Source organism: Haemaphysalis longicornis, unplaced genomic scaffold (assembly GCF_048455015.1).
Source record: "Haemaphysalis longicornis isolate Haplotype H1 unplaced genomic scaffold, Haemaphysalis longicornis Haplotype H1 scaffold_5, whole genome shotgun sequence".
Classification (NCBI taxonomy): domain Eukaryota; kingdom Metazoa; phylum Arthropoda; class Arachnida; order Ixodida; family Ixodidae; genus Haemaphysalis; species Haemaphysalis longicornis.
In genome coordinates this window covers 131,730,091-131,756,343 of record NW_027526385.1, presented here as the reverse complement: position 1 = coordinate 131,756,343, position 26,253 = coordinate 131,730,091, and the positions used below count along the sequence as shown (strand labels likewise).

The window sequence follows — 26,253 nt, the reverse complement described above, 5'->3', positions numbered from 1 at the left end:
CCAAATTACCGCGCCGACAAACTGTGTTCCCTGCTGGGCCAGTACACCCCGGACGACATACTCAACTGTGATGAGACTGGCTTGTTTTACAAGACGTTGCCTGAGAAGGCGATTGCTTTCTCTGCCGAACCCTGCCGCGGCGGGAAGCACAGTAAGGAGTGATTCACGGTTGTCATGGGAGCCAACATGTCGGGGACGGAAAGGCTTCCCCTCCTCGCCATAGGCAAAACAAGACACCCCAGATGTTTTAAATGACGTAAATTGCTCCCAGTTTCGTACGAAGCGAACTCGAAGGCATGGATTACGCAGGACCTCTTTGAGTAGTACATGCGGAAGCTCGACCGTAAGTACGAGCAACACAAGCGCAAGGTGCTTATTATGTTCGTAGATAACTACGGTGCCCACGGGCACATCAACAACCTGAAAGCGTTCACCTTGGAATTTTTAAATGCGGAGCATTTCTTAGGCTCGCCTGGTCCTGCGTCGTTGATGGCGGCGCCGTCCACACGCTCACTGCGCATGCGCAACTCTCCTCCTTACACCCACAGCTCCGCGATACTATACTATAAAAAAAGAAATAGTTAGCGGCCCCCGGTTTCGATCCCACGACTCTCTGGCCGCAACGGGAGGTACGCGGTGCTCTTCCCACTACGCTACAAATCCGGGACAGGAGCAAGTGCTACGAACGCGCCTTATGTCCTTGACTCATTCAAACTACGTCAAGAAGCTACTGATACAACGAAGGCACGCGAAGCTGAACGTCAACGGAAATGACGAACTGAAAACTTTAGAGGGGGATTCTGAATTTCCCGTGGGAAAGCTGTGGCGGGAAGCGCCACGCGCCTTGCAGCTCAACCAGCCCCGTCCGCAGCGCCTCTGATGCTGATTGTGGCAGGATTCCCCTAGGGATTGGCCAACCAAAGAATCCATCACGAGATAGGTTCGCGTTCAACCACCGTCGTCATCTTCCCGTAGGGGAACCGCCGAAGAAGAAGAAGAACGAGAAGACAAAGCTGCGAAGAGGAGGGCGTGTACATTGCGCTCAGCCGGTGCACCAATGTCAACAACCTTTACCTCACCAAAGCTGACGGAGACTACCGATTCTGCCACAGAGACAACATCGACAAGAACATGACGGACGAGTTTCGGCGACTCGAGAACCACCGCCTACTCACCGTAACACAACAGCACTTGCGTGCCTTTGCCACCGGTGTGGACCCGGACGCGGAATTCCCTCTGGCGCTAGTAAAAACCAGATCACTCAACATAACGGCAACACAATGGAACCACACGGAACCGCCACGATGCTTCGCATCCTCATCAGGGTTCCCCACGGGATGATGGTGTAATTTTTTTTTTCCACCGAATACCACCAGTGCAATGCAGCCCATGGACCAAGGTGTCATCAAGAACTTGAAGCTTAACTTCCAATCGCGCCTTCTGAATCGTGTGCTGCTGTGTGTCGACAATGATAAAAGGTACGTTGTGGATGTGCTGTCGGCTTTCAGCTCCCTGTCCGATGCTTGGAGGGCCGTGATGCAGGCCACGATCCGCTTGCAACTACTTTCTGCATGCGGCATTTGTGGTTGGCAGTGAGAACGAGGATAGTGACACAGTCCAGAACCCCACAGCTGAGATGCCGCCTGCCGCAGCATGCGATATTATCGATGACCTCCTTCCTAGCGGTATCGATGTTGGAGCAGCTATGTGAGTGAGTGAGTGAGTGAGTGAGTGAGTGAGTGAGTGAGTGAGTGAGTGAGTGAGTGAGTGAGTGAGTGAGTGAGTGAGTGAGTGAGTGAGTGAGTGAGTGAGTGAGTGAGTGAGTAGCGCACCTGTCCCTACGAGGCCTGCCAGTAATAGCCCTGTAGCGCCCTCTAGTTCGCGCTCTTAGCCGGCGCCTTGGCGCCGGCTATGAAAGACGAGAATAAAGAGACGAGCGGCGCGTGCTTGGTGCGCCAGCACGGACGGGCAGTTCGATTCTGCAAGCCTGCCACGCTGGTACTTTCTCTCTTGCGCTGCGCTGCGACCCCGCGGTACCCGACAGCCCCATCCGAGTGGCACCTTTTAAAACAATTCGCGATGAATCACCAAAACACATTGAGGGTTGTCTTTCAACAATTTACGACATGGGATAAAACGTCTCGCCTAGCTGTCCAGTTTTTGGGTGGGCATAGTATGTCGTCGCAAAAGGAAATGTGGGGCACGCTTTTGCGTGCTTTAGGTTAATCTAAGCGCTCCATCACAGGCATGCATGCAGTCCATGAAGAAATGAGACAGAAAGAAGTACCCACAACGGAAGCTTACAATTCTTTATTTTCGTGCAGTGTGCGTTCGCCTGCGTTTGCGTGATTGTGAGCTTTAATGACTCCCCACTTCATATTCACCGACATTTTAACAGCAGCGAAGCCAGCATCCTGCAGGGCTTAACTCTTCTTTCGCATTAAAAATATTTTCTTATTCTCTCAATCGATTTAGCCACATCACACCCAAAGTTTCCAAATCGTTACAAGCGTAATAGTAAAAAACACAATTATATTTTTCCGCACTTCTTCAGTAGTAACACTTGCACAATTGAAAATCAAATGCCACAAATGTATTCGCTTTAGAGCAAGCAAAAAACACGACATCGTGGAGGTGCTGGGTATCGATCCCGGTACCCCTCGCATGCTAAGCGAGCGCTCTACCATCTGAGCTCCACCCCCGACGGGAGCGGGCAGTCAAATTGCGTGACTTTACTTCGGTGCTCTCGTTTTCCTGTCGCCCCTGCGTTTGACCCAGATCAAATCCGGTTGCGCGCATAATGAAGGTTGCGCAATGATGCCCGCTGAGCCTGTACTTGTTGGTACTTCTGGTCTTAAGGGATTCGCGTGTCGGGGGTGTAGCTCAGATGGTAGAGCGCTCGCTTAGCATGCGAGAGGTACTGGGATCGATACCCAGCACCTCCACGACTGTTTTTGCTTGCGCCACATATTTTAAATAGTCGCGCGTGTGTTTAGCTGTTAAAGGTTCTACAACTTGCTGTGTATTCTTTAGTGCCTGCAATAAAAATTATTTTTATGCCTGCGATTTGCGCGAGCGCCACAGGTGGGCAGGTTTTAAAAAAAGTATTACCCATACAAGATAAGTTATTTTTGCGTTTAATTTTCAACAGATTTGGCACAGACTGAACCTAATAGGAATGTTTTCGCCCAGCGCGATACCACGCCAGATATGAGTATAGTGAAGAAACACAGCAGCGCGAACAATGGAAAAACACGCTTATCGACGTAGCCAGCGATCATTATGTCGTGGAAACACTCCTCGTGGCAGTACCGCCCAAATCAAGGGAGCGCAAGCACACAGTAATTGACTGGGATCTCTTCCGGAAAATCCGACAAACACAAGACTACCTCAATATCGAAGGTGTCGAGGAATGGGTGGAAATATTCATGACCGTATCGACTTGGCCTCTAAAACTGTTCCTGAAGAAGCAAATCTCGAGCGGGTACACTCGTGCCTGCTTCATAAGTGGGAGTGTCTTGGTTCAGTGAAATTCATCACATTCACTGCTTCATCACCATTGCCTTGACGTGTCCCTCCTACCCTGCCCTAAATCAAAGCTGTGCGTACGAGTCACTCCGTGTACTCCCAAGCCTGCTAGCAGAACTTACTGCCATTAGGGATGGCCTGCAGGCGCTTGCATCGACTTTGACTACTTGGGACAAGCTGGAACTTTAGACGGACTCAACGGCACCGATTCGGGATTTGCGTCGCGTTGCGCGTTGTACAAGCATGGCCGCACGTATTCACGAGATTGTGGACACTTATCCGTGCATTGTCCGCGTTTCATGGATTCGCCGGGACACGCTTCCTGCCCACACTGTGGCAGATCGCCCCTGCCACCGAAGAGACCTCCCACGGCCACTACCACTACTTCGAGTATCTACCCTAGAGGAACTGTTGGTGGTAAAAGAGAACCTCCGCCGCGCCACTCGTGCTTTACTTCCACCGCGTGGAACTGACCTCCCCAGTGGGCTCGCTCGCTGAGAGGAGGTCTTGCTGCGGAGGCTTCCAGTTGGGGTGGCGTTATTCCCAGCAGTTACTCACGCTTCGCCTGCCCGATACCACGCCCCGTTTGCGGACACCTGCCCCTTCTGTGTGACTCCTGCGCCAGAAGCTGACGTTGAACACCTGTTGTGGACTTGTTCAGGTCTTAGAAACGCCAGAATCCAATAGCTCTGAGGCACAGGGCTCCATCCTGGGAGACCCCCCGATCTTAAGCGTTGGATATGGCGACCCCAGTACCGGTCTCTTCTTGGCTTTCTGCGTGCAACTGGTGCAATGTTGTTGTACCTTTAAACCTCCCTGTTATGCCGTAGCGCAATCTATCGCATTAAAAAAAACATGTGAATGTGATGACTCTGGCGACGATGTATTATTTTTCCTCGGCCTCTGTTATTTGGCGTAGCAGAATGGCCGTCAGAAACAGTGACGAGAATGCTAGGCCGGTGGCTTCTCTTCATCGTCATCAAGAGCTTGTTGGTATCTACTGCAGGACAAAAGCCACTCCCAGAGATTTCCAGCCACGCCTATCGAGCGCCAGCTGAGTTCATGTTTTCCCAAAAAAATTCTCGTAGCTCTACTCGCCAACGAGTTCTTGGCCGACCCCTAGTGCGTTTGCGGTCTATTGGCAGCCAGTCTGCCAAACGGATGGTTCACCTGTTGTCTATCATTCGCATCACGTGACCAGCCCATCCCCATTTCCAAAATTAGCATCCTTGTCCCTAAATTGGTTAACTTAGGGACTTCGCTTACTTCGCACAAAATGTTAGCAAACTGAAAGAAGTGTACGCCAAACAAGGTAATGGTGATGACGTTTTGTCACTCATGAGTGTGTTCGTATTCAAGCCCAGAAATTTTAACTGCAAACAAGGTTCGGCAGCGTTGTTGTGTCAATCTGGAGGGTTTTTGTGGTGTGTGACGCCAAGCCCGCCTGAAAAATAACGTATGACACTAAGGGTCGTGTACGACCGTTAAAATACGTAGTTGTGAATAAATGACAAGACCAAGCCTTAGTTACGACAAGCCGAGTTGCGTATTGTATGTTTTGTACCACGCTTAGTGTGTAGGGTGCGTAAAGTTTTAAACATGTGTTATAGCGGTGAAGTTCATTGAACCAATTGAGTTAAATGAAAGTGCTTTGGCATGTAAATTCCATTTAACATGCTGATACAAGGATTGATTTGTCACACTAAGGATATGGTGTGTTACAGTGCTTTTGTTGAGCATTGCAATAAAGAAAAAATAATGTCGTTGTAGTGTAGAGGATTCATCTTAGCATCGTGATCCCAAGGACGGTGGTTTTTGATGAAGGTGATAGAGTGCAACCTCGGCTTTAATTCGTGAAAGTTTGAAAAAAATTGAAGATTGTCTTTTCTTTTTTAATTGGCTTTCAAAATGTACCAAAATGCATTACCTTGCTGCAGTACAGGGCTTTTTTCACAGTGAAGCGTCTTGACCACATAAACTTAAATTGGCACAAACCTTTAACATAAATAGAAGAATAATAATAAAAAATTGAAACTGTCTAGCTTGTTTAGATTCTGAGAAAAAAAGTCCCACATTGGGGCAATTTTATTAATTTTCCCAATTTGGGAATTTTTATTTAAAGGAATTCGGTCTGCAAGCCAAAGAAAAGTACGTTAAAGCATTTCAGAGTATGCAAAGTCTTCACAGAAAAAGAATTAGGGCGATAGCTAGAGTATAGTTTTTCTTTTACAGCGGTAAAAGTTTCCAATTTTCCGCGAGCCGCCCAACGCGCCAGTTACCAAAGCCGGCTTCGGGAATTTTTCCCAGAAAGGGAAATTTTTTTCCTACAAAAGAACTTCACATATATTTTCCCCTGTGCTCAAGGAGCTGCATATAACATTTTCGTCAAAATTTAAGATGTCGACAGGACACGCCTGTATGATTTATCGTGAAGACACCCAATACACACATTACAGGCTAAAATGCTGGTCGGAGAACAGGCTGGTTGGTTGGGTGGTTCCACTGGCCAGGTGCGATCAGCTCCTCGTCGCCTTCAGCCTCGGCGCCATTGCGTGCCGATTGAGAGCTGCTCTCCAGCTATTTATTCATTCGTTTGAAACACCTTAGAGACCCCAGGGGGCATTGAGTGACGGGTTTATAGGGGGGAGGGAGCGATGCAAGTTTAAAAGAGGGGGGGGGGCAGCTGGGAGTGGCGTAAATTTATTAGGTTAGCTAAGAGTAGGGCAAGTACGTGGAATAAAACAGGCAGGTCGGTTGCTGACAACCAACGTCCTAGTTCAAAGGGAGAGCCCCTAATCATCATCAACAACAACAACACAAAAAAAACATAAAACAGAGTAAGCCGCCTTCTGCAGCATGTTACAAAGATATGTCCAAAAAGGGAATTTAATTTAAGGGAATTTAAAACGGAAAATATTTTAATATTTTTCTGTAACAGAATTCTGTATTTAAGTAATGTTGTGCAATAAACATCTGTTGTTAGTCTGCGCTGTGTCCCGTCTACGCCTCGTCCTCGTCCCTTTGCGCTGTTCCGAGGATTCTATCAGGCGTTACGAAAAGAGTTGGGCCCCGTTTAGCGACTGTTTTTGAAAAATGCAGGCTGGACGGCCGGCTCTTTCCCTCTATGCTCGACGCGTCGAGATTGCTCTCCGAGGGGTGGTTGGTGATCATCAAACCAGTTGGTTGAAATGTCGTTGAATAAGCACCAATTTGCATCGAATGGGGACCACCTGTGAGGCCGCAGATATGGGCGTGATGTTAATTGGGGTGCTCCAACTAGACCTTCGAGAAGCTTTCTATCAAGTCGAACGCACATTTCTCTTCACCCTATTTCGACACTATGGGACAGGGGAAACAATGATGGAATTGCTAGAAACTTCTGACGCCGACTTCACAAGTTTGATGTTGGGGGGAGCACTCGGACCACCCATATAAGTTAGCTGGTCGGTTCGCCAGGGATGTCCAATGTATCCGTACTTGTTCGCGCTCTATCTGGAACCGCTCTGTCGAATGATCGCCACTTCCAACTCGATCAGGGTTCTCGGGAACGAAGAGGAGGAGGAGGAGAAAAGCGAAAGGAAAGGCCGAGAGGTTATCCAGGCTGAGAGCCCGGACTGCTACTCGGCACTGGGGAAGGGGTGTTCAGGGGATAAAAGAGATGGCAGGCGAAAAAGGGGGGATAGGAGCGGGGTCGCGCACACACTTTAGTCCCTTCGTGGGCACTAGAGCCTCTCAGCTAAACCTGTGTCCTTCATAAAACGCAGAAGGGCTTTTGTTGCCTTCTGCGAAGTCGATTACTGCGTGTGCTGGTGTATGCGGACGACATCGCCGTCATCTGCACATCACAGACCCAGGTGAGCGAGGTGGCGGAGCTCCCGCGTTGCTTCTGCCGCTTCTCTGGAGCGGAACTAAACCTTTCCAAGTCGGGCGGCTTTTGGCTGGGCGAGTGGGAATTCAAGCCCCCCATATTTTGTGCCGGTAGCTGGAAGTATGCAATACACCGCTACCCGGGAGTAAACATGGCCCTAGGGGAAGCCAATGCAGGCAGATGGCGACCTAGGCTAACGGCCGCAGGAGGCCAAGTTGCAACCACCCTGGAGAACGCGTCACATCGCCTTGGTCGCCAGACCTCACGTCTGCAACGTCGTAGTATACCCGGCTACCCTATACGCGGCGCGAGTCGCCCCCATCTACACTAAGTTGCAGCGACAGTGCGTGGTCTTCGTCTGCCGCTCCTTGTACGAGCCTATATAAGACGCACAAATCTTTTTTGGAGTCTAGATGCCGGGGCCTGGTATTTGATTCCGAGACCAGAGCAACCCTTTTCTCCGTGGAGCGCTCCAGTCTATCTGCTCTGCCCACATAGCAGAGTGGGTGGTCACACCTTTCCAACTGCATCATGGTGCTCGAGTCGCCTCTTTCTATAGAGAAATCGCTGCCGCTATCACAGTGCTGGAACAGCAGTCCTCGTGGAACAATCTTCTAAAGGTTAAGCCCGTCGGCTATACCGCCACCTTCTCGCAAAGCTCCTTCCCCCACCCTTCTACTGACAACCACCATTCGAGGCGGCTAAGCAGGGTGTACCAAATCGGATTACCGATTCCGACTGAGTCCAAAAACCTTTCCTACCCGTACCACTTTGGGGTGCTACCGCTGGGATCACGGCAGGAAGAGCGTGGCTTCTTTCTGCCTTGCGGTGCGGGCTGTTTCTTGTGCCGGAGGCTGGAGACGGCGGAGCACGTGTTTCTATAGGATGCAACACCGCGCGTTATTTCTGGGATGAGGTATACAGTGTTTTCTGGGCGTCCACTGTGACATTGACTGGGCGGGTGTCCGCTACCTGAACGTTCCGACAGAGCACTTGGAGCTCTGCGAATGCGTCATAACACTGGGCCTACACTCGCTAAGGCGTGCGCGAGTGGATGCGGTGGAGTGTGCTCCCACCCCGAAGCCAGCGTGGAGGCATTTCGTCCAGAAGATGGAGTGGACGGTCAGTGTGCTCGGCGCACCCGACTGGGATCCTGAACTGGGCCAGGCCCTTGCGCACTGCTGGCGGGAGACGGTAGCCTTTAAAACAAAGGAGACAGAACGCTTTAAGTGGTTAGGAAGCCAGTGACCGGCAAGGCTGCAACGGAACACAACCCCCTTTTCTTCCCGTAAATGTGCTCTCCATATTGTACGAGTGTGATTTCTTATAATCAGCCAAACACGCCAGTCTGGAATGTGTCGCCAACCATGTAACAAAACGTAGCGGAGGGTACAGTAATGTGCTTTCCCTGCGTACTGCATATTTATTATGTAAATTAACCTGTTTTTGTTCGCAGAAAAAAAAAACAGGGGGTGTAGCTCAGATGGTAGAGAGCTGGCTTAGTGTATGAGATGTACTGGGACCGATACCTAGCACCTCCATAGTCGTTTTTTGTTCAATCCCTTGCAAGGCAGGCTACTTTTGTGTAGTAATATTTTTATGGCGTGAGGGCAGTGATGCCCACATAGCGAGAGAAACTTATTTGGGGTCTTTTTACTGTCATGTGTGCTAAAATACTGACGCTGTGGGTGCGATGTACTGAAAAGGTACCATGTGGGTCATATGGCGACCTAAATACAAGACGATTCAGAAGGGAAAAGTGTGTTAAAATCAATTCCTACCGATTTGAGCGTTTCCCTGTCTACACCACACGTCCTAAGCGATCAAATTTCCCTGGTCAAACCATGGGCCATTAGGCGGCAGCCAAACCGGCCACCCTCGTGATACGAGGGCAAAAATTGTTGGGACAACCGTGGGAATTGACATTGGCCTAAATTGGGCCGACCTAAGGCCGCAAATATTAAGCCTACCTCAGTGAGCTTTTCAAAGTTACTGTAATTACTGGCGTTAGTTTTGAGTCTGTGCGAGGAATAGCTGCAGTGCTGGTGGAACATACTGGTGACACGGAACTGTAGAGCATTTTTACATCCTTCACAAGGGACAGGTCTTGTGGTGCAGACAGCATTCAAATCACACGTGTGAAGTTTGTTCTCACTCAAATAGCACCGGAATTAACCTGTACGTTTAACCTTGCCAGAACCAGTTGATATATCAACTGGTTTTTTTGAACGCAGATGCAGAAATCTGAGGTAAATGTGTTGCATGCAAGAGGAAATAAAAATAGCATGTCAAGTTACAAACCTGAGTACCGCTTTTTTTCGAAAGGTTTACATAAAACAATTGAGAAAAGCTAGTTAAATTTGCAGTATGTCTAACTTGTCGCCAATATCAGCACATTCTTTTTTTCGAGGTAAATTCATTGAATCAGGTGCTTTGTATGAAAAACAAATCATTCTAAGCGCTTTTGAAAATAAAAACTAGTCGTTGTTACCTTTATAGATTTCTCTAAAGCTTTCGATCCCTTTAGTCATGATACCTGACTTCGAAAAAGTACATCTGCACGTCATACAAGGCACCCAATTTGAACTCCTCCAATCTCACCTGCGTCATCGCCTGCAATTCGCTAAATTAGGGTAACATATTTATCCACATTCAAATTATTACGGCTGGAATCCCACTGCAGGGTAGTATTTTAGGACCTCTACATTTTATTTTATATATCGTTCTGAGGCGCTTGGAGAGGTTTGGCGAGCAAGAGGAATATGAAGACAGAGTTAAAGCTATGCCCATGGAAGGCCACGGATCTATGTGCCGGGGGGGGGGGGGGGGGGCATGGTAATTATGCTGCACGTAGGAGAGGTCTTCGTTGATACTACGCACAACCACTGAGAGGAATACAAACAGAGACATTCCCACAGAAATCCAAGGTGGCGTTTACGGTCACTTGCAGATTTGGTAGGGACTGTTTTAAATGCAACGACAAAACACCCTCTTCCATGCAGTATGGAACTGCCCAGCTATTTGGAAGACCTGACTCATTAAAAACATGGGAGGCCTCCTTGTCCAGAGAGGCATTGGAAGACTAGCGCAAAGTGATCGATAGGCCCTGGACCGGAGCGCAAGCTTCTGGGGCCCTGGAAAGAGGACTCCACCAAAGTTTCTCCGTTTAATCTCCTCCTCAACCTCTATAAAGTTTTGCTGAACTGAACTAATATTCCGCGTGAGCCGGAAAAATACAAATACTCCTGTTTGTATTGACAGCAAGCCGAGATTTGTAATTTCTGCCGGCGATGGAATCGTATTTTTCACAGGTAGTTTAATCCAATCTCTGGTTCCTATTATTACAATAAATTAATTGCTCTGGCTGAACTTGAGCATTGCAATGAAGCAAACTCACTACTAATGCAGAGCTTGTGAATTGCCTCAGCAGCAGCAAGGGCTTTCCACTGGCTGCCGTCCCAGTGGCTACCGTACCATGTTGGCATCAAAAGCACCGATCAGATGACACAAAATGCTGTCATTTATTTCTACTGTGAAGGTTTCCCGTGACCACCGGATCCTCTTCATACGGGCAGTTGTCTACCTTTTTAAATCTCCACGCGCTTACTATTATCAACCACTGGTCAATCAGGGACTAACGAGGCATGCAACTCCATTATACTCAGCGAAAACTACAGCTTGGCGGGTCAAACTGGGCCTCGTGCGATCGCCTCTGTGCACGTCATGCGTGGTGGTAGAAGATATGCACCACGACGTAACGTGCTGCCCTCAGCATAGTGCTAGGCGAATTACATTGTTCTTGCTGATGCGCAAGAAAATAAATGCGTGTTAACACCCCGCACCCCCTCTTCCACCACTTTCTGAGGGCGGTGGAAGCGGTGGAAGAGGAGGAGGGGGCAAAATACCATACAAGAAAGTCGTGGAGGTGCTGGGTATCGATCCCAGTACCTCTCGCATGCTAAGCGAGCGCTCTACCATCTGAGCTTCACCCCCGACAGAGAAGCAGCAGACGTACGTGGTTTTATCGCTCCCGTTTTACTGTCGTCCTTGTCTTAAACTCGGAATAAATCCGGTTGCGCGCCTCACAAAGGTTGCGCAATGATGCCCAGGTGACTTAGCAAAGTGCCTTGGTTTTTTTCTGGTTGGCACCGTTGTCGCCTCTTCTGTGTCGGGGGTGTAGCTCAGATGGTAGAGCGCTCGCTTAGCATGCGAGAGGTACTGGGATCGATACCCAGCACCTCCACAATTTCTCCTTTTTGGTTAATGTTTCCCACTACCTCTTTTTTTGAACTGTTGCGTGTTCAGCCAATTGAAGCACGCATTTAGAAAACGTTTTGTATCCTCGTTTCAATCCTGATGAAGTAGGCTTTTTCTCCAGTTCCCCCCTGGCGCATTGCATCCCTTCATTCATTCACCTCGCCTTATTTCTTTCCTTTCCGTGTTTCCCGCCTGAAATTTACCGGTGAAGAAGTTTGCTCCCATTCTTTCATTTTTGTGAGTAAAAGTTTCTGATAGTGCGAAAATTCCCTTTTTGGACATATCTTAAGTAACATGCTGCAGAAGGCGGCTTACTCTGTTTTATGGTTTTTTTGTGTTGTTGTTGTTGATGATGATTAGGGGCTCTCCCTTTGAACTAGGACGTTGGTTGTCAGCAACCGACCTGCCCGTTTTATTCCACGTACTTGCCCTACTCTTAGCTAACCTAATAAATTTACGCCACTACCAGCTCCCCCCACCCCTCTTTTAAACTTGCATCGCTCCCTCCCCCCTATAAACCCGTCACTCAATGCCCCCTGGGGTCTCTAAGACGTTTCAAACAAATGAATAAATAGCTGGAGAGCAGCTCTATATCGGCACGTAAGAGCGCCGAGGCTGAAGGCGACGAGGAGCTGATCGCACCTGGCCAGTGGAACCACCCAACCAACCAGCCTGTTCTCCGACCAGCATTTTAGCCTGTAATGTGTGTATTGGGTGTTTTCACGATAAATCAAACAGGCGTGTCCTGTCGACATCTTAAATTTTGACGAAAATGTTATATGCAGCTAATTGAGCACAGGGGAAAATATATGTGAAGTTCTTTTGTAGAAAAAAATTTTCACTTTCTGGGAAAAATTCCCGAAGCCGGCTTTAGTAACTGGCGCGTTGGGCGGCTTGCGGAAAATTGGAAACTTTTATCGCTGTAAAAGAAAAACTATACTCTAGCTATCGCCCTAATTCTTTTTCTGTGAAGACTTTGCATACTCTGAAATGCTTTAACGTACTTTTCTTTGGCTTGCAGACCGAATTCCTTTAAATAAAAATTCCCAAATTGGGAAAATTAATAAAATTGCCCAAATGTGGGACTTTTTTTTCTCAGAATCTAAACAAGCTAGACAATTGCAATTTTTTATTATTATTCTTCTATTTATGTTAAAGGTTTGTGCCAATTTAAGTTTATGTGGTCAAGACGCTTCACTGTGAAAAAAGTCCTGTACTGCAGCAAGGTAACGCATTGTGGTACATATTGAAAGCCAATTAAAAGGCAATCTTCAATTTTTTTCAAACTTTTACAAATATAAAGCCGATTTTGCTCTCTATCACCTACATCAAAAACCACCGTCGTATTTCTTTGGGCGAAAACATTCCTATTAGGTTCAGTCTGTGCCAAATCTGTTGAAAATAAACGCAAAGATAACTTATCTTTTAAGGCTTATAATTTTTTTTAAACCTGCCCACCTGTGGCGCTTGCCCAAATCACAGGCATAAAAATAATCTTTATCGCAGGCTCTAAAGAATACACTGCAAGATGAGAACCTTTAACAGCTAAACACACTCGCAAATATTTAAAATATGTGGCGCAAGCAAAAACAGGAGTCTTGGAGGTGCTGGGTATCGATCCCAGTACCTCTCGCATGCTAAGCGAGCGCTCTACCATCTGAGCTACACCCCGGACATGCGAATCCCTTAAGACCAGAAGTACCAACAAGTACAGGCTCAGCGGGCATCATTGCGCAACCTTCATTATGCGCGCAACCGGATTTGATCTGGGTCAAAAGCAGCGGCGACAGGAAAACGAGAGCACCGAAGTTAAATCACGCAATTTTACTGCCCGTTCCTGTCGGGGGTGTAGCTCAGATGGTAGAGCGCTCGCTTAGCATGCGAGAGGTACTGGGATCGATACCCAGCACCTCCACGACGTGATTTTTGCTCACTCTGAAGCGAATAAATTTCTAGCATTTGATTTTGAACTGTGCAAGTGTTACTACTGAAGAAGTGCGGAAAAATGTAATTGTGTTTTTTACTATTACGCTTATACAATTTGGAAATTTTGGGTGTGATGAGCCTAAATCGATTGAGAGAATAAGAAAAGATTTTTAATGCGAAAGAAGAGATAAGCCCTGCAGAATGCTAGCTTCGCTTTTTTTAAAATGTCGGTGAATATGTAGTGAGGAGTCATTAAAACTCACAACCTCACAAACACAAGCGAACACACACTGCACGAAAATAAACAGTTGTAAGCTCCCCTTCCGGTTACTCCTTTCTGTGTCATTTCTTCATGGACTGTCCATGCATGTGATGGAGCGCTATACTTTACCTAGAGAACACGAAAGAGTGCCCCACATTTCCTTTTGCGAAGACATACCATTCCCACCCAAAAACTGGTTCGCTAGGCGAGACGTTTTATTCCTTGTCGTAAAATTGTTGAAAGACAAACCTCTATGTGTTTTGGTGATTCGTCGCGAATTGTTTTAAAAGGTGCCTTTCAGGTGGGGCTATTACTGGCAGGCCTCGTGGGAACAGGTGCGCTACTCCCTCCCTCCCTCCCTCCCTCCCTCCCTCCCTCCCTCACTCACTCACTCACTCACGTAGCTGCTCCAACATCGATACCGCTGGAGGGAGGTCATCGAAAATATCGGATGCTGCGGCAGGCGGCTTCTCAGCTGTGGGGTTTGGACTGTGTCACTATCCTCGTTCTCACTGGCAACCACAAATACCACATGCCGAAAGCAGTTGCAAGCGGATCGTGTTCTGCGTCACGGCCCTCCAATCATCAGACAGGGTGCTGACAGCCGACAACACATCCACAACGTAGCTTTTGTCATTCAGAAGGCGCGATTGGTAGTTCAGCTTCAAGTTCTTGATGACACCTTGGTCCATGGGCTGCATTGAACTGGTGGTAGTCGGTAGAAAAAATTCCAAGGTGATCGCTTTCAGGTTGTTGATGTGCCCGTGTGCACCGTAGTTATCAACGAACATTAGCACCTTGCGCTTGTGTTGCTCGTACTTACGGTCGAGCTTCCGCATGTACTGTTCAAAAAGGTCCTGCGTAATCCAGGCCTTCGAGTTCGCTTCGTACCGAACTGGGAGCAATGTACAGGCGTCCACAGAATAAACCGGACCAAGCGAGCGGCACGCGATAGCTATCGGTGCGACACCTTCCGGCCCAGCGCCTGCTGTCGAGATAGCGGAGGGCGCATGCGTGTCCCTCCCTATAGTTTGTGCATGTCAGTTTCCTTGACTGCGGCTGCAGCACTCCGTTCCTCTCGAATGCGACGCGCGGCGGCGCCTTGCGCGGCTCGCCTACCGAGCGGGCGTGATGCTTGGCAGCAGCCGGCAGCGTGCGCCATGCGCTGATTCCGCGTAACTGTGCGTTCATCTGAGAATGTTTGTTCGGCGCTCTTTTTATCATTTTAATGACTGGAACGCAAACTGGCGTTGAAGAAAGGCTGCGATAAAGATTCACACGTGACTAAAACAGTGCTGGTCGTTATGCGACGAACACAGTTGATAGCAAGAACTGAATACAGCGAAGGTTTATTCGGTTCGGAAAAAAAAAAAAGACATCGGTGATTGTCCGAGTGGTTCCCCTTATTAATTGTATGTGAAGTTTCCGTCGCTTTTGATAACTTCATGAATGCCTAGGGGGAGCGACTCATCAAGCGACTTTATTATTTCGGGACGGGAGCGCAGGCGTCCCCATTCAGCTTCCACTGCCTGGCACAACTCGTCCCCCGTGCGACCGCAGTGATTTAGTTTGCCGAGATTCATCTTCATGATCCCCCACACATTTTCTATCGGATTTAGGTCTGCCCCGCACGGAGGCCACCGCAGCTGTCGCACCGCGTGGTCCTCGAGCAGTGAGCTCACGGCTCGTGCTGTGAAGACAGGGCTTCGGTCCTGTTGCAGGATGAAGCACCCGTCGAGGACGTAGGGGAGCAGACTTGACGAAATAATGTTACAGTACTGGGAAGCATTGAATGGCCCAGAAATTCTGACGAGGGGTCCCAGGCCGTTCACTCATTGCGCCCCATACGCTGACGGAGCACCTCCCATTGGAAAGGACGCTTTGGATGTAGCCGGGCTGGTATCTAAATACCATCGGGCTAAATACAGAAATAGATTCAGGAAAGATATCTCCGAGGAAAGATATCTCCGAAGATGTTCGGAGGGTATACTAGCTAAATCAATGAAAGGACATTCGCCGTGTTTGATAGTTTACATCGATTGAAATTACTGGCACATTTTTTTAGCGGGAGGCTGCACCCCCACTGCCACGTAGGCGAACAGTATCCTGTATAAAACTATGCATCAATTTCATCCTCTTTCCTCATAGGGAATTACAAAAGCCCCGTTAGCCGATGCGGGTTACCTGAAGTGTTTCGTGAAAAAACAGTGACAAGAAACGCTTAACAAACGGTGCTTTTAAACTACGATTAAAACGTTTCAAAGAACCCAGCTGAATGAAATTTACAGGGACATTGTATATCGGCTGCTCCGAAATATAGTTATTAACAGGTAGTTATGCATTGCTAGCCTTAACAATTACGCTTAGCGTTTCACTCGGGACCCCCGGAGGAATGCTCAGCAATTCTCACATTAAACCGTGCTCCCGATTTGACCCCTTACACTGTAGTAGTTTATATATCATCTAGAATGCACATTACCAGCTACGTTTCACAGTTTAGTTTCGTACCTGCAGCTCATCGGACGCCAAACAAGCCGCTGTTGACCCCAGCGAGTGGAGAAAGTCGATTCGTATGTGAATATAACTTCCTTCCACTCGTCCGTTGTCCACCACTCCACTGCCAGGGCGAACTCTCCAGCCTCTGGCGGTCCGTCACGCGCGGTTTCTGCGCTGCCACGCAACTCCCGAGTCCCGCCTCCTTCAGTCGTCTTCGAATTGTCTCGCAAGAGACATTCAATGACAGCTCCTGTCGAATTTCTTTTGCAGACAGGAGGGGATCTGCCACAGCGGCTGCGACAATCAGTAGTTCCTGCTCCTCACTGGTGACTTTAGGCCGCCCGCTGCGCTCTGCGTCAATGAGTCTGCCCTGATCATCGCGGTAAGCTTGAATAATGCGGCTTACAGAAGTCCTAGACCTCCCGGTGAGGTGGCAACTTTCCCACTGAGTAGTCCCTTCGATGAAAAGTCGCACGATGTGCCTCCGTTGCTCGATGGGGACGCGGGAAGGCATCCTTCACGAATATGGCCATGCACGACGAGTTACGTGCTTTACACACTTCATAGCTATCACTGTCCAATGGGTGACATGGAAGGAAACGCCATATTGCTTTTCGATAGCAATTCACTCACACCGACAGCTGTGTATTTCGGTCTATTTTTCCGACGCGAATAAACTCTTTCCTTCCTACTTTCTTCCCTCCTCCCACCTTTAAACCGCCTCTCACATGCCGCACGGGAAAAACTCGAAATTAAAAAAAATTGGCCGCGTATCTGCTCCTTTCATTGCAAATGTCGTCAAAAGACGATAGTCTTTATCGACTTTTGCCAAGTAAATGCCTCCCTTCGCTTTACCGCTCACCTGTCATGTCGTTCCTCTTGCGTCGCGCTCCTCCCAAGGTAAAGACACCAAAGGTTTGCTTAAATCATTTTAAATTTCCCGCGTTCCACTGCTCCAAACCGGGTGTCTCGATGCGAACGCTGCCGTACGGCGAAGACGCGCGTTAATCGAGGCACCCTACTTCAACGTTTATAGAACCGCGTTTCCCTACTCCACGTGCGTTGCAAGCAGAACGTGGAAACTATCTAGTGGAACCTTGCGTAACTGTTGCCGGTTGATTTCTTAAAATGGCGCCAGAAGCTATAGTGGCGCTGGCGACAGCAGGCGACGGCGGAGTGATATTTTTTTCTTCAGTTGATGAAGTATTTAATTTCGCAAAAGTCAAGCATTTATGATTGTTTATAAAGGAACACTGCAAATATCACTTCTGTATTGATTTGTTGTCTCATATTTACGTAATGTCTTGTTCTTCTTCAACAATGTTGACAAGTATGAACATTACACCGGACCAAGACGGGTAGATTTAGCTGTGACTATATAAGACTATTGCGCAGGCATTGTTTTGCTTTGGCCGGGTGGCTGAATCGAGTCACAGACAGACAGACGGACAGACATACAGACACACAGACATACAGACAGACCAAAATTTCTGGGTTTAAGTAGCCCAAGAAAGACTATCGTCTTTAAAAAAACATCGCTGTTTTTAGTACTATCAACTGTGTGTTTGTCGCATAACGACCAGCACTGGTTCAGTCTTGTGTGAATCTTTATCGCAGCCTTTCTTCAACGCCAGTTTGCGTTCCAGTCATTAAAATGATAAAAAGAGCGCCGAACGAACATTCTCAGATGAACGCACAGTTACGCGGCATCAGCGCATGGCGCACGCTGCCGGCTGCTGATATGCATCACGCCCGCTCGGTAGGCGCGCCGCGCAAGGCGCCGCCGCGCGTCGCATTGGAGGGGATCAAAGTGCTGCAGCCGAAATCAAGGAAACTGACATGCACAAACTCTAGGGAGGGACACGCATGCGCCCTCCGCTATCTCGACAGCAGGCGCTTGGCCGGAAGGTGTCGCGCCGATAGTTTTCGCGCACCGCTCGCTTGGTCCGGTTTATTCTGTGACCGCCTGTACGTCATTTAAAACATCTGGGGTGTCTTGATTTGCCTATGGCGAGGAGGGGAAGCCTGCCCGCCCCCGACATGTTGGCTCCCATGACAACCGTGAATCCCCCCTAACTGTGCTTCCCGCCAAGGCAGGGTTCACCAGAGAAAGCAATCGTCTTCTCAGGCAACGTCTTCTAAAACAAACCAGTCTCATCACAGTTGAGTATGTTGTCTGGGGTGTACTAGCCCAGCAGGGAACACAGCTTGTCGGCGCGGTAATTTGGCGCAACGGTTACGTCGACAGCACCGCTCTCGCCAGTGATGCGCTTGAACGCCAGGTCGTATCTTTGCTTGAAGTTCCATAGCGAGCCATCGCTGAATTTGTAGTCCGTAATATCCATGCACAGGGCGAGCGTTTCTGTCTTTTCCCTAGGCATATCTCCAGAAACTGGCACCTTTATAGCAAAAGTTGCGGGTAGCCAGCTAGATGTTTAGTGTCTCTTTCAGATTTGGGTGGCTGCCGTCTCGGAGATTCTTCTGCTTTACCGCAAGTACTTTTTCCGCTGCCTTCAGGATCTTCTCCCTGTTCTTCAAGTAATCGGAGATGGTTTGCTTTGAAACCGAAAATTAGCGAGCAGTTTCGTAGTTTGGTCGGCCGCCTTCAACTTGACAGATAATGGCAGCTTTTTTCTCCACCGTGATTGTCTGGTAGTTGCCTCGTTTCTTTGTAACTCCGCATAGTTCCTGTCAGTGCAGTCCTGATGGCTCAGGTGGTCGTGGTGGCACGGGTGGTGTCGGAGCCATTTCACAATGTCAGTCTTAACACGCCAAGCGGCAGACACAAAGCACAGAAAACGTCTGACCACGACCACGGCCGAAATTCGCAAACACGTACGGGCCTCTTCGATTTTTAGAGTTCGGGCAGTCCGACAACTCATATCTGTTGTGCCGCGCTACCGCTAGGTGGCGAAACAGGTCCCGTGAGAGCACCATAAGAGCACCGAAGCCACCGAAGCTGGGATCCGAAAAATGTCGTTTTAAATCGCGCGCCATCAGCCGCAAAGGGTTCGCACAACGTCCGACAGATGGCGACGAGTGTACTGGCCAGTAGGAAGACGCAGTGAAACATACCCCTCGCGAGGGGCACGATCAAATACAGAGAATTTCGGGGGGCGCACGACGTTAGGTAGTTTGCGTTACGTTAATGTTGTTGCACTTGTGGCAACTGCTGACGAGAGAGCGCTCGTCAGCAGTAATTTGAATGAGTCAACGATATAAGGCGCGTTCGTAGCGTCCCGTTCTGTGTCGGCTTTGTGATGCAGTGGGTAGAGCACCATGTACATTGCGTTCCACCCGCAGGGTCGAGGGATCGAAACCTGGCGCCGGATAGTATTTTCTTTTATATAGTGTAGTGGGAGGGGTGCGGACAACGACGGTGCGGACTACGACGGGACAACGCGGGTGACATCGTGAGTTACTGAAATGCTCTGCATTTAAAATACAACGGCGTGCTGTGCGGCGTCCGAAATATTGGTCGTGGATATACATGTGCTTCAATGGGACAAGTGGCCGTGTCGCGAAGGTGTCCGAATAAACAAGCGTGTACGAACTTTCTGCGTCCGAATAAATGGTCAGCGACTGTACTTGTCTACAGGTTGCCGATCTGGCGCCATAATTTATTCCTTTTTCCTGGTTCATCTTTCGTTGGGTTTTTACGTAATGTACCGGTAATACCTTCTTTGCCATGCTGTCATATCATGCCACGAAAGAAACATACGAAAAGCGTTTATTAGGGTCCCATAGTGAGGACAATAACACTCCTTTGTACTGGCACGCATACCCTTGTTTGGTTATAGATAACGGTCTGCCTAAAGCGAACTGGCATTCTATGCTACACTAATCTAATGGCTACTGTACTTCTAATGCCTGCCCGACACGTCAACCTTCAGTTGACTGTTGAGCGCTTGCACGCGGCACTCGATATACAGATGGCTCGAAGGCCTTCGGAAGGCCTCTAAAACGGCCGCATAGCGCAGGTACAACCGTAACAAAAGTCATCTTGCCTAGTTAGCGAAACACACTAGCCGCGTGACGTTTTGCTGCACTTTGCAAGGAATATAAAAATAGACTGACGATGTGCTCTAATGTAAATGCAGATAGTTCTCACGCGCTTTGATTCGAGAGGGACGTTTTTGGGTTAATTATGTAGAATAGGTTGTAGCGCTTATTCACAGATGTCAAAGGGCATCTGCTCCTTGCACTGTGTGGTGCAAATTTACTTCAAGAAATTCAGACGTTCCTTTACTGGTGTTTCAAAGTTTTCAGAAAAAACGTTGAAGTAGGGTGCCTCGATTCCCGCGCCTCTCCGTTCTGCGGCGGCGCTGGCATCGAGGAAGCCGGCCGTGAGCAGTGGAACACGGTAAATTTAAATCGACTTGATCAAACCTCCAGCGTTTTTACCTTGGCAGGAGCGCGACGGGAGAGGAACAGCCTGACAGGTGAGCGGGAAAGCGAAGGGAGGCATTTACTTGGCAAATTTTTACGAAAGACTATTGTCTTCTGTCGACATTTGCAACAGAAGGAGTAGATACGCGTTCAATTTTTTTCATGTAAACGATTTGAATTCACAAATATTTTATGTATAACGAATAAATTTATTATTTATTCGCTTTCCTTTCATGTTTGGTTGTTGCCTCAGCTCATTGCCTTCGTACAGTGACTCTATACCACCAGTGTGCCGAGGACCCCTTTGGAGCTTACAGAAGTAATGGGGGACCCCCCGATGGTTTTTGTCGATTCGCCTCATAATTGTAATCTGCACTTGTAACTAGAGTCGTCCGCATAGTTATTGAATGCTCACCTTTCGTGAATGACTTTTATGTCGATGCGTGCAATACGGTAAGCCAATTTGATCTTGAAGGTAAAAGTTACCGAACACCCACACCCTGCCAATTGCGTGTCTGGCTTTTCCGCATAGCTGCCGTGTTGTGCAAAAAGCGAACGTTAAAACTGGTTCTCCCCGGATAAAACAGAAACAAAAATGAATGTACCGGTCATGCAGCCATTCCAGCAAGGTTTGACAAAAAGGAGAAAGGTGTGGAGGGAGGGAGACGGAGGAGTGCTTCGGGGAGAGCTTGGCGGACTCCTGAAACGCCCTTGGGAACCCCTGGTGCCCGTACACCTCCATTTGAGAATTACTTACTCAGTAGATCGCTCAGTTTCTCAACTCCATGGAGAGCCTTGTTTCCCGTGGGCAATTTGTCATGAAAAGGGATGACATTTAGGGAAAAACCAGGCGAGGCAAATGGTGATATTCAAATTGCTCCCGGGTTTAATGGTTGTTGCAGGGTTTTACAATAGACACTGTTTCGCATATTTTAATTTTCTCCCTTATCTAAACCATGCAACGCGTTCCGAGCGTACGCAAGCATCGTGGCGGGCCTTCACTCGAGGTAAGAATGAAGCAAAAGGAAACGTAAAACGCAACTAGCATTTCCTCCAACCGCAACTAGTTCCATGAGCTTACAGACTAGCCGCTTTAAAAATGTGTGCACAGAGAGAGTTGGCCCGGGAGGTAAGGGCTTGTGCATGGCATTGGAAGAGGATCTGGGATGCGGGGCGGGGGGAAGAATTGGGTGTCCCCGGGCCGACCCCGTAATACGTCTCTGACAGAAGTTTCCTTGCTTCTGGCAAGTAAAAAAAGAATCGCAGAGGTGAAAACACAAAAGAGACCAAAATAGACAAAACAAGAGACGTCTTGGAGGTGCTGGGTATCGACCCCAGTACCTCCCGCATGCTAAGCGAGCGCTCTACCATCTGAGCTACACCCCCGACAGAGAGAAGCAGCAGACGTACGTGGTTTTATAGCTCCCGTTTTACTGTGTCCTTGTCTTGGACTCGGAGTGAATCTGGTTGCGCGCCTCACAAAGGTTTCGCAATGATGCCCAGGGGACTTGGCAAAGTGCCCTCTTGTCGACATCGTTGTGGCCTGTCCGTGTCGGGGGTGTAGCTCAGATGGTAGAGCGCTCGCTTAGCATGCGAGAGGTACTGGGATCGGTACCCAGCACCTCCACGACGTTTTTTGTTTGTTTCTTTGCGAGGGAGGCTACTTTTATATAGTATTTCATTTTTATGGCGCAAGCGCAGCGATGACCATATAACGCAAGAAACCTCTTTGCGGTTTTTTGCTATCGCCCAACCGTAGGGCTTGACACTGGCCTAGGTTTGGCAGACCCACGGCCGCCAATGTTGGGACGACCTCAGTACGCCTTTGAACGATACTGTAAATACTGGCATGAGTTTTGATTATATGCAAACATTGTACAAGAAACAACATTATGTTCTTAATTGGAACATACTACTGACACTGAAGTGTGCAGCATTTTTACTTTCTTTAAGAACAACAGGTATTGTGGTACAGAAAGTACACAAATGACACCTGTAAAGTTTGTCCTCACTTTAACAGCCCCCCAACTTACATTGATAACATTGTAAGAGCCATGGTTCTGACACGGTTGATGTAGCAAACGGTAGCAAAAGAAACAGTTGATGTAGCAAGTGCATGCAGTTGCTATATCAGCTGTTTATTTTACAAGGCAGATGCAAAAATCTAAATAAGGTAACTGTGTTGGAAACCTTTTGTTAGTTTTGAACTTGAAATATTTCCACAAGGGGGCGCTGCAGGCGCTTTTTGTATTTCAAGGTCAAAACACTTTTTCAAGACGTATTTTTATTTGCTATAGCTAGAAACAAGCACCCTTATATTTTAAAATAACGATGCAAAGATCATTTATTTTTTTTATTTCCATGCCGGAAATATGCCTACTATGTTCTTTTTGCTCAACAATGTTGAGAAGTATGAACATTGCCACCACATTCAGTAAATCAGAAGTGCTTAGACTATATACACATCTCGTTCAAGAATTCTGATAACTTTTGGCCGAGCAGCTGAATCGAGAGACAGACGGACAGACACATAGACCAACATTCTCGCGTTTAGGTAGTTCATGAAAGACTACCGTCTTCAAAACCGCCGATGAAGTGAGAATATGTATCTGCCCTCCACAGGTAGTAACGGGGGGCCAGTAATATGAATGCTAAAGATGGCAAGGCAGCATGAAAAGTGCCTCTATAATACGTAGTCTCCCCCGGCTAGACGACATCCACTCTGCCCCCAGTCCCACAAGGTAATTTTAAACTAAAGAAGTGGGTCAAATCTATCCAGGACGTGATTCACCGTCATCAAACAGGACACCATTATACCTTACTTTCTCAGACATTAGTTCAAACAAGTAGCTCGTTTACTTTTTACGGACATTGTTTACACGTATGACTAGGAAAAAAACAGATATGGGTTATCAGATCACGTTTCGGAAACCTCGGTTGTCCCCTCTGCAATGAAAGTGTGAGTTTTGCTGTGTCTAGCTGTCATGCGTACTCCTATGTTGGCCTTCCCCCCGTTTTTTGAAACTATGAGCAGCATGCGTCACCACTAAAGTTAACACAACTGCGTGTGCCCGCAAGTGTGCTCAATGGTTACAACGTCTTCGATTTTCAGGGTTAATATTATTACGAGTTCGCTTCCGTTACTGAGCAGGATACCCTGGCTGAAGTATGAACAGTCTGCGACATGTGGAACCTATTTTCACTTGATCTCGTTTACTGCGCCGACGGAACAGCACGTGGAGGGGCGCGCAGCAAATAAGCACCAGCGTGGCGTCATACCGTGACAAGTGATAAAGGACGTAGCCGACTAAGCCGAGTGGCTCCGATGTTCGGCAGAAATTTGTGACGTCACGTCACAAGCCCGGCTCGACGACCAGGAGCTGGCAGCGTTCACAATTTGATGAATGTAGCAAGAACTACACGTGCATATGCTCGTCAGAATGGCATTCTTGCCGTAAATGATATGTCCCACATGCGGGAAAGGCGGTGGTAATAAAGCCTATGTACATAATAGAAGTCGTCATCTGCATTTTAGTGAAAGAGATCGTCAAATGTCCACCGCGATGACAGGCCTAACCACCATCGGCTGCTCTGGCTCGGCGGCAAGGAGGTCAAAACAACTCCTCCGTCGGGCCCTACAGTGTACTGACAGTCTTACAAAACGGTGAGGTCGCGGCGTGGTCTGTTGTGCACGCCCCCCAGGCTCGAAGCAATGGAAACCGAAACTGACGATTTTCAGGTCGTTCTATTTAATAATTATCACGCGCCTAAGTATTTAAAGCACTGTCTCAGGATTGGTGGGCATTTAGTCATCGTTAAAAACAATAAAAATGTCATTTTGTCGCAGTAATCCTTCAAGACACTGAAGCCTGTAACGATTCCCTTGCAATCTACCAGCTTTTACACGCTCCCCACGGGCGTCGGCACGATGTCTCTATTGGGGCAAGTGGCGTTGGTGCACCCTCTGCCGGCGCCCATGACATTGCTGCTGGCAATAAGAAAATTACAAACACAAACAGGAGAAATATGATCATGGAAATCGAAATTTCGCTGTTATTTTTTACCTCTGCACTCGACATCCTGCCACGTCTGTGTACATTCAAAACATTTTATGCACGTGTAGCAGGCTGTACACACTATGCTTTGTCACACCGTTTTTGGCCGAAAAGGGTCTAAGAATCTTGTCCCATGGCGAGCACCTTTAAAAGGTGTTTCGGCTAAAAATGGGTGTAGGGATAAAAAAGGGTGTTAAACAAAAAAAAACGGTGTAAGGTTGTTCAACACCAAAAAATAAGGGTATGGGCAGTGGAGCTTCACGTGACGGGGTGGATGAGCCGAGAACAGTATGATATGAAGACACATTCAATACGCAGAAGACACACTTGACCCTCAAATGAATCGAACAAGAAAACAAACGGGATGCATGGGTACGGTGAGTGCATAAATATTCAGAAATACATTGGCTTTTCTTGCGTTTATATCCAGCAGAGGAAAGCCCTCCGGTAGAGTCGGTGGGCTTGGCGTAAAAAACAGATATTTTGGCGCTAATTTTCGAAATCTGTATTTTAATATACGCATGCAAAAATCAGCATGCTGATTTGAAAAAATTTTTTATTCTTGAGGGAGTTATTATGTTCAGTAAGTCATAAAATTAAAATAAATACCAAACACCTACTCCGCGTCACCGCAACACTAATTAAGAAGGGTCTTCATTATTTCAACACCCTGTTTCCCAAAAGGGTGTAAAGCTACAAATTAGGGTGTTGGAAACTAAGAAAAAGGGTGTAAGGAAAAGAGTGTAAGAAAATTGATTGATTGTGGGGGTTTAACGCGCCGACGCAACGCAGGCGATGAGGCGTGCCGTAGCGGAGGGCTCCGGATTAATTTTGACCACCTGGGGATCTTTATCGTGCGCCGAAATCTCGTACACACGGGCGTTTTTGCTTTTCGCCTCCATCAGAAAAGCGGCCGCCACGGCCGGGAATCGAACCCGCGACCTCGTGCTCAGCAGCGCAGAGTGTAAGAAAAGGCCGCCTACTGACAAAAAGGGTGTAAGAGACCTCAAACTTTCGAGGTATTTTATACCCGTGTAAACGAGTGGACAGAAAATTTTCTACATAGGGCGTTATGTTTTGTACCTCACGATGATTAACACAATATAAATTGGCATAATTTGTTGCAAATTAAGCGGTTTAAGCTTCAACTAGGCTCGGTGGCGTAAAAATAATACAGAAAAAGACCTGCGCCCCCTGTAAGAGTGCACCACCGAAGATAAGCCATTATAACTGTGAAGCCGGCTTTGGGGCTTGTTCGAGTGTGATCGCAGAAGGCGCGAGCGTATGCGCACCTCTTACTAGTATTCCATTTCAAAGGTTCTAGTCTTTTTGATATCCTAAAACGCAAAAAAATCTGGCGCAGTTTGCACTAGTAGTTCAAGGCTGGAGAAATAGCATAGCTGGGGGTTGACCTAGCTTGTTTCCCCCTTGGATTCGCTGTCAGTGTGGGGGACACACTAGAACAGCTTTGT

General features: G+C 47.9%; 6 non-coding genes across 6 annotated transcripts; 4 read left to right on the top strand and 2 right to left on the bottom strand.

Moving 5' to 3' along the window:
* Nucleotides 1-2,872: 2,872 nt before the first annotated feature.
* On the top strand, nucleotides 2,873-2,945 carry Trnaa-agc (transfer RNA alanine (anticodon AGC)). The gene has a single exon. It is a non-coding gene; the product is annotated as a tRNA-Ala (tRNA).
* Nucleotides 2,946-11,316: 8,371 nt separating this feature from the next.
* On the bottom strand, nucleotides 11,317-11,389 carry Trnaa-agc (transfer RNA alanine (anticodon AGC)). Its single transcript has one exon. It is a non-coding gene; the product is annotated as a tRNA-Ala (tRNA).
* Nucleotides 11,390-11,566: 177 nt separating this feature from the next.
* On the top strand, nucleotides 11,567-11,639 carry Trnaa-agc (transfer RNA alanine (anticodon AGC)). Its single transcript has one exon. It is a non-coding gene; the product is annotated as a tRNA-Ala (tRNA).
* Nucleotides 11,640-13,495: 1,856 nt separating this feature from the next.
* On the top strand, nucleotides 13,496-13,568 carry Trnaa-agc (transfer RNA alanine (anticodon AGC)). Its single transcript has one exon. It is a non-coding gene; the product is annotated as a tRNA-Ala (tRNA).
* Nucleotides 13,569-22,039: 8,471 nt separating this feature from the next.
* On the bottom strand, nucleotides 22,040-22,112 carry Trnaa-agc (transfer RNA alanine (anticodon AGC)). Its single transcript has one exon. It is a non-coding gene; the product is annotated as a tRNA-Ala (tRNA).
* A 168-nt stretch (nucleotides 22,113-22,280) lies between these two features.
* On the top strand, nucleotides 22,281-22,353 carry Trnaa-agc (transfer RNA alanine (anticodon AGC)). Its single transcript has one exon. It is a non-coding gene; the product is annotated as a tRNA-Ala (tRNA).
* Nucleotides 22,354-26,253: the final 3,900 nt, after the last annotated feature.